The sequence below is a fragment of the Nerophis lumbriciformis genome, linkage group LG05 (genome assembly GCF_033978685.3).
Source record: "Nerophis lumbriciformis linkage group LG05, RoL_Nlum_v2.1, whole genome shotgun sequence".
Taxonomy (NCBI): domain Eukaryota; kingdom Metazoa; phylum Chordata; class Actinopteri; order Syngnathiformes; family Syngnathidae; genus Nerophis; species Nerophis lumbriciformis.
The window spans coordinates 43,796,174-43,805,226 of record NC_084552.2 but is presented as its reverse complement, the minus strand read 5'-3'; positions in this window follow the sequence as shown (position 1 = coordinate 43,805,226).

Here is a 9,053-nt window from a genome sequence, read left to right as displayed (position 1 = left end):
TTTTAGTGAAAAATAAAATGTTGTTTTTTTTCAAATTCAAGACAAAGTTATATGTTTTTGGTAACACTTTAGTATGGGGAACATATTCTAAGTAACAAATACTTAATTTAGAGTTATTTGGTTAGGGTTAGGGTTAGGGCCAGGGTTAGAGGGTTAGGGTTACAATAAGGCCAAGCCGAATAAGGCATTAATAAGTACTTAATATCGAATAGTTAAGAGCCAATATGTTACTAATTCGCATGTTAATAAGCAAGTAATTAATGGTGAATATGTTCCCCATAAATTGGCCCTAGTGTGTGGATGTGAGTGTGAATGTTGTCTGTCTATCTGTGTTGGCCCTGCGATGAGGTGGCGACTTGTCCAGGGTGTACCCCGCCTTCCGCCCGATTGTAGCTGAGATAGGCTCCAGCGCCCCCCGCGACCCCAAAGGGAATAAGCGGTAGAGAATGGATGGATGTTCCCCATACTAAAGTGTTACCATGTTTATTTACTGGTGCACAAAATGAACCGTGCATGAACATCACCTTGTTCAAAGAACAAAACCAACACAGTGCATAAACTCACAACAAATTACACACCTGCAAATCAGTGTGACTTCTGCTGTCGCCGATAGGGAGAAGTTTGTATTTACACGATGAGTCAGGTGTGTCTTGACCTCCGCCGAACCCCTGAGGCCGACTCACCGAACCCCTAGGGTTCGATCGAACCCAGGTTAAGAACCACTGTGCTAATGGTTATTTTAGCACGTTATTGCATATTGTGATTCTGACATGTATGTTGATTTATATTGTGCAATATTGAGGAAAAAACTACAACCCGTTCTGAATACTTATTATGCAATTAGTGTTATTTAGTGAAGACGTTTGATTTGCGTACACATTGATTTACAAGGATGGTCCTGGTTCTTACACAGGCCAAGCTTCTCTTTACGATGGCCAGCTAAGGAAAAAAAGCATCTAGTCCAAGGACCGTTCTTGGGAGATTCCAGCCAGGAACCCCACCACCTGTTCTGTCTGGGCTGGTAGGAGGCTCTCGAGCCACCCTCGACACACTTTCACCCTTGACCGCAGCACATGAACTGTACTGCTATACTGTCTCCAAAACCTTTCTCCAAGAACTTTAATATCTGAGCTGAGGTTTAAACAAGATCTAGAGACACTGAATCATTGAACTGATATTGTATATATGTATATAGTAATTGTGTTTCCTTCAAATTGCTTTCAGGTTGAATGGCCATTCAACTCATTGTTGTTTATATATGCTGTCCATCACTAATTGTTTAATGCCAACCAAACTGCAATTCTGTCTCTGCCTTCTCTCTCCGAGTCGAAACTCTAGTCATCTGATCCTAGCCCATAACACCCCATATATATTACATTGATTTGTAGCACGTATAGGTTAAACAAGCAGCCCATATTATTATTCCTCATACTTTAAACTTTATTATTATAGTTTATCTATCTTATTCTGCCGCAAATAATACGAGATGAACCGGCCAGCAAACCCCCACATATGTTATACAATCGGAAAGATCTCGTTTGCGCTGACGGCGGTACTTTAAGTTGGGAACATTTCGTGTTACTATGTTGATTCTATTCACAAACAAAAAAAAAAAACCCTTTTAATGGACGATTGTTCTGAGACAAACGCCAAAACGACAAGATTACCTCCTCTTGTAGCTCAGCCATTTTTTCACTTAGCTCGGTGCTTAACGTCTCATTTTGTTTACACACAAGGGAAAATTACCCTAAATATATTTGACCTTTGAATGAACCAATTCAAGATAATGTCGTTGTTGTTGTTTTTTACCAGGTACTGTAAATCATTTTGTATATGCAGGTATTTATTTGTTTTTTAGGTTAATACATATTTGTTGGCAGAATAGTGTACAGAATTGTTTGTGGCAATACACTATAGTGTTTATGGGCCTACTATAGGTGTCTTTATTTTACAGAATAGCTACTGTAAATGTGGAATTATTTTAAAGTAAAACAAGTTATTTTGGAGGCAAACTGTGGTGTTTTTGAAACATTTGTCGTATTGTATTAATACAAACAAAAATATTGTGTTTATAAGCAATGTTTGTAGCAAAATACTGTGTATCTTGAACAAGATTTACATTTCAGGGAGGCAAAATCTGCATTTCTTGTAATGTCACAAAGATATATGTGGAGAATGATGCTGATTCTGGTTGCTATAGCAATCTGCCATACACGTTCTTGTAATTGTGATGATTGATCCCCTGTTGCTTTACTGCTCTCTAGTGGCGACTTTGTGCATCACCTACTGTTCTTGTTCAAAAGACAAAATTACACTTTGTTTTTATATTGAACAGTTTGTAATGCAAACTCTATTCATATGATTGATCCCCTGTTGCTTTACTGCTCTCTAGTGGCGACTTTGTGCATCACCTACTGTTCTTGTTCAAAAGACAAAATTACACTTTGTTTTTATATTGAACAGTTTGTAATGCAAACTCTATTCATCTAAGTAACAGTATTACTTACTGATCAATCAATGAATACATAAAGTATGTATTTACAGTACACAGACAAATGTATTATGATGATAGTATATATCTGATAGTATATATCTGTGTCATGAATCAATTTAAGTGGACCCCGACTTAAACCGTTGAAAAATTTATTCGGGTGTTACCATTTAGTGGTCAATTGTACGGAATATATACTTCACTGTGCAACCTACTAATAAAAGTCTCAATCAATCAATCAATCAATGGTGAAGTAGGAGAAGGTGACTTAGAAGGCATCTATCTATGTGGTAAATTATTCAATTAATAGTGTCAAATATGATATTTTTAGAGCAATGTATCATTGTGTTGTTCGAGGCAAATGTATTTGGTGGCAGAAAATAGTAAACTGATGTAATGTTTTCTGATATTTAGTGCATTTTGTGGCTAAATAAATATCAAACAATTGCTAGTATTTTGTGATTTTTAAAAAACAACTGCAAAATGTGACATATCCATGGAAACAAAAGACACTTCTGTGGCAAAGTACAGGAATTGTTGTTGTTAATTATTGAATTGCTTTGTGAAAATATATTAAAATGTGGCATTTTCGCCAACTGGTCATTACAATTTTTTTTAATTATTTTTTTTACCAAATTGTTGATGGCAATGATAAAAAAAAAAACAATTTAAGAAAAAGGGAGCAATGACGATTTTCTTCTTGTGGCTTGCTGGTAAATTCAGCTTTTTTTGATAGCAGAGTGTGAGGCGGCAGGAGAGGCATGCACATGGGCGTGCCCAGAGATGCGCTTAGCGGCGCACACTAAAGAATGCACAGCGGCATGCACTTGCGCCGTGACAGTACCCGCTTCCTTATGGATATAATCCAGATGTCTTAAGAAACGAAACAACAACAAAAAACAGAGACCAAGATCAAGAGTCAAGGGAGGGCGGGAACTGGTGGTGGGTCGCCAACCCAAGTGTCCCCGTATCCACCGGGGACGAGTCTGGTGGGGACGGCGAGTAGAATGCCGCTGCAGCAGGCAAGGCGGGCGACCATGGAACGGCCACCTCCCTGGCCGTCGGGAAGGCAGACGCGAGTGGCGCCAGAACCACAGAAGCCTAAGAGTTCCACGCCTACGTCCTGGGCATCGCTGCTGTTGGTGCAAAAAGCGTCCATGCACTGGCCACAGAGTGTGCTGATGTCCGCCTGTGCGGCCGGCCAGCCGGAGGTCGCAAGGGCGGCGCCGTGGGACGATCCGCCGAAGACGAGGAGGATGACGGTGCCGTGGAAAGGCCTGCCAAAGATGAGGAGGACGATGTCGTCGGAGCCAGAGACGAGGAAGACTATGTTGTCGGAGCAAGAGACGAGAAAGACGATGTCGTCGGAGCAAGAGACGAGGAGGATGATGTCGTCGGCGCCAGAGACGGAGCAGCAGGCTAAGGAGGTGGCCGAGGTGCTGAAGCAGGAGCTGGCCGAGGTGCTGGCACGGGAACCCGCCTGGGTGCTGGCACGAGGACCCGCCTGGTTGCTGGCGCAGGGAACCCGCCTTGGAGCGGGTGCTGGCGCGGGGACCCGCCTTGGATTGGGTGCTGGCACGGGGACCCACCTTGGAGTGGGTGCTGGCGAGGGGACCAGCCTTGGAGCGAGTACGGGAAGCAGTCTTGGAGCAGGTGGTGGTGGTCTGGCTGCAGGTTGCGGCTTGGCCTGCCAAAGACCAGGTAGTGGTGGTCTAGCAAGAGGTAGTCGTTTTGCTGGTCGCAGCTGTGCCACCCCACCAGCACAGCCGTCAACACCATCCCCCCCTCAGAAAGCAGATGCCAGACGCTTCCTGCCAAATGCGGAACAGTCACAAAGGGTGGGAGGCTGGAGGCCAGGAGGCGGGTAGATTCCTCCTCCTCTCTAGATTGTTTAAACAGTCTTTCTCTCCTTCCCACGGGAGACTGTCGAGCAAAGGTCCCTGGGGGCGGAGCAAGAGTCCCTGGGGGCGGAGCAAGAGTCACTGGGGGTGGAGCTTGAGTCACTGGGGCGGAGCGTCCTGGCAGTGACTCGAAGCCTTTCTGAATTGTCTTCGTCCTTGCCGACGCGACCGGCACGGTGGTGCGGCATGTCCCCCGGGCCAGACGGAGTCGATGGGGACCAGGGAACCCTCGGGACCCCACATCATACTCTCCAGCTCATCGAACAAATAGCGGAGGATCTACGCTACCGTCGCGTCTAACGCACGCGACGTACCGGGTACATACCCGCAGTCTGCGTCGTGAGGATTGGACACCAGGGGGTGCATGCATCCAATCCCTCGGCCGCATGGTATGCCTTCATACTCTTCGTCCTCTGAGGAATACCACAGTGGCAGCGGAACTGCCCTCAACTGTTGAAAAATTTTCTGTTTGTCACGTTTGGAGAGAGCTACTCCGCCTGGCCAGGTCAATTCATTGCGTTTAGGGCGCATGGCCGAAAGGTAGGGAACCGTGGGGGTTAAGAAAGGGGCAGGGACTAAGGTCTATTGTGCCGTCTGGCCAGAACGTACTGTTACGGTACGGTGGAGAAGGAGACGGCACAGTATATATATACATATATATATATATATATATATATATACAGTATATGGGGACGGCGTGACGAAGTTGGTAGAGTGGCCGTGCCAGCAATCGGAGGGTTGCTGGTTACTGGGGTTCAATCCCCACCTTCTACCATCCTAGTCACATCCGTTGTGTCCTTGGGAAAGACACTTCACCCCTTGCTCCTGATGGCTGCTGGTTAGCGCCTTGCATGGCAGCTACCGCCATCAGTGTGTGAATGTGTGTGTGAATGGGTGAATGTGGAAATAGTGTCAAAGCGCTTTGAGTACCTTGAAGGTAGAAAAGCGCTATACAAGTATAACCCATTTATCATTTATTTATGAAGTGCGCGGTTAAACCAAAATGTATACGGTGTGACTATGTGTGTAGCGATTATCTGAGCGTCACCAGATGCGGAAGTCCAGGGAGGACAAGGCAACCTCAGCGGTCCAGGGACAGGCAGGAGGTCAGGGGCAGGAGCGAGGCGTCAACATCCAGGAAGGCAGCCAGGGAACCAGAGCGAATTCGGGGAGACGAGACACACATCTTGAAACCAGGAAACGGAGGAACGCTGCTAGATGGTGACACAGGACACAAGACGATGAGCACAAAGGAGGGGAAACACAGAGAGCGAGTTAATGCACATAGAGCTAGAGACGTGTAAGCTTACTGTACAGGCACAGGTAGCTACGTTCTGGCCCCGGAACGCAGGTTGCGCTGGCTTAAGAAGCGTGGAGCCTCATCAGCGTCAGTTGTGTAGATTGCAGGAGAAGAGCGCCCTTGGGTGGGTCTCGAGGCATGCTCCACGGTGTTCCTGAGGAATGCGCAGCGGCATGCGTTGACAACTATATTGTCTTTTTTTGGGTAAGGGTCACTTGTTGGACCAGCCTGGACAGACTACACAGTAGAAAAGGGATTTATAATGACCCATTCCTGGGTGGTTCTCCCGTGAGAGGAAGAGGGCGGATTAATCATTTTGCAATGCAGTCTTCTGAAAATGATGGAAAGCGCCACTCTACATAGCAACTGCCGTTGTGGTTAAAGTTGGAATTGCCACAAAACACATTTTAAGATATTCAACATCTACTGCCCTCTGGAGGCTAAAGTGGATAGTGCAACCCCCCAATTCGTCACTTTTCATGTGTCAGGTAAACGGCAATGAATGCCACCATATGAATCCCCTTCCTACTGTACATACACACAATTCAATTCACACATTATTATGAACCTGAGAAAGGATCCATGAGAGGAAAACGAAGAAGGCAGAATTAAATAAAGCCTGTGCTTCTCTACGGCGTAAAGACCTGGAGAACAGCGGTCATCTTCACGAAGAAAATCCAGTCAACACCTGTCTCAGACGAATCCTAAGAGTACGCTGTCCGAACACCATCGGTAATTTAGAGCTGTGGCAGCAGCCTGTGCAGGTAAAGATCCTCAGAAGACGCTGGAGTTGGGTTGGCCATACCCTTTGCAAGCCTGCATCCAACACAGCAAAAACAAAATTAAAGGAGGCAGCGCACACCAAGGAACAGCTGGCGCCGTGACCTGGATGCAGATGTGAAGAGGTCTGGCCTTACATGGGCACAGCTGGACCGGGATGACTGGAGAGGTCTTGCCTGTTCCCAAAGTTGGGCGCTAGGCGTATGTAAGTAAATATGTATGTAGTAGTTCCACCTTCAAATACAGTTTATTATTCATTTTGAAGGTAATCATTTTTAATAACATGCTGTATGTTGCCATGGAGACCCCTAATTACCGACATTGGTAGTCTATAAGAGTTTTTGGACAAGCCAGAGTACTTTTTTTTTTCCATTTCATTTTCTTAAGCTGTCTTAATTAATGTGAGTGTTGATGCTAAAAATATCTTTATTGCATACTTTGGTCGGTCTTTTGCTGTTTGTTGCCATGGATACCCTAATCACAAGAGTGTTAGACCAGCCAGGAAACCTATTGGGTTTTCTTTGGCAGGGTTTTAGAGCCACATATACAAAACCCAAAACCAGTGAAGTTGGCACGTTGTGTAATTTGTAAATAAAAACAGAATACAATGATTTGCAAATCCTTTTCAACCTATATTCAATTGAATAGACTGTAAAGACAAAATATTTAATGTTCGAACTGAGAAACTTTATTTTTTTTTGCAAATAATCATTAACTTAGAATTTTATGTCAGCAACACATTGCAACAAAGTTGGCACAGGGGCATTTTTACCATTGTGTTACATGGCCTTTCCTTTTAACAACACTCAGTAAACGTTTGGGAACTGAGGAGACCAATTTTTGAATCTTTTCAGGTGGAATTCTTTCCCATTCTTGCTTGATGTACAGCTTAAGTTGTTCAACAGTCCGGGGTCTCCGTTGTGGTATTTTAGGCTTCATAATGCGCCACACATTTTCAATGGGAGACAGGTCTGGACTACAGGCAGGCCAGTCTAGTACCCGCACTCTTTTACTATGAAGCCACGCTGTTTTAACACGTGGCTTGGCGTTGTCTTGCTGAAATAAGCAGGGGCGTCCATGATAACGTTGCTTGGATGGCAACATATGTTGCTCCAAAACCTGTATGTACATTTCAGCATTAATGGTGCCTTCACAGATGTGTAAGTTACCCATGCATTGGGCACTAATACACCCCCATACCATCACAGACGCTGGCTTTTGAACTTTGCGCTTAGAACAATCCGGATGGTTCTTTTCCTCTTTGGTCCAGAGGACACACTGTCCACAGTATCCAAAAACAATTTGAAAAGTGGACTCGTCAGACCACGGAACACTTTTCCACATTGCATCAGTCCATCATAGATGAGGTCGGGCCCAGCGAAGCCGGCGGCATTTCTGGGTGTTGTTGATAAATGGCTTTTGCTTCGCATAGTAGAGTTTTAACTTGCACTTACAGATGTAGCAATGAACTGTAGTTACTGACAGTGGTTTTCTGAAGTGTTACTGAGCCCATGTGGTGATATCCTTTACACACTGATGTGGGTTTTTGATGCAGTACCGCCTGAGGGATCGAAGGTCACAGGCATTCAATGTTGGTTTTCAGCCTTGCTGCTAACGTGCAGTGATTTCTCCAGATTCTCTGAACCTTTTGATGATATTATGGATTTTAGATGGTTGAGAAATGTTGTTCTCAAACAATTTGCCCAGGCATTTGTTGACAAAGTGGTGACCCTCGCCCCATCCTTTTTTGTGAATGACTGAGCATTTCATGGAAGCTGCTTTTATACCCAAATCATGGCACCCACCTGTTCCCAATTAGCCTGTTCACCTGTGGGATGGTCCAAATATTTATTTGATGAGCATTCCTCAACATTCTCAGTCTTTTTTGCCACTTGTGCCAGCTTTTTTTTAAACATGCTGCAGGCATCAAATTCCAAATGAGCTAATATTTGCAAACAATAACAACGTTTACCAGTTTGAACGTTAAGAATCTTGTCTTTGCGGTCTATTCAATTGAATATAGATTAAAAAGGATTTGCAAATCATTATATTCTGTTATTATTTACGATTTACACAACGTGCCAACTTCACTGGTTTTGGGTTTTGTAGTTTTAATGTGGTAAAATATAGCAAAATGTTACAAAAATATAAATTTTATGGACAAAATGTTTTTTTGAGTACGTGTAGTGTTTTTGTGGCACAGTAGGTATAACAAAATGTGGTTTTCAATGGAAAAACTTAGCAATTTTGTGGTAAACTTTTGTGTTTTTAAACATTGCACAGAAACAAATACCTGAAATCAGTGATGTACCACTTTGACCATTTTAAAGAAAACACATTTCAACAAGTGCTTTTGTGCAGGTAGTATAATTTTTAGGCAAAACGTAAGTTTTTATGTCAACGCAAGGCATTTTTGTAACAAAATATAATGAGCAAATCTGGAGTTGGTGAGTTTTTTATTGGGTTTCCTTTTGTCAAAGTAAATTGCTGACTGTTGTTTAACTATCAATATTTGTGTAGATCACATGTCATTGCAGGATGAACTTCATTGTTCTTTTAGAACGGGCTTCTTCAGAATACA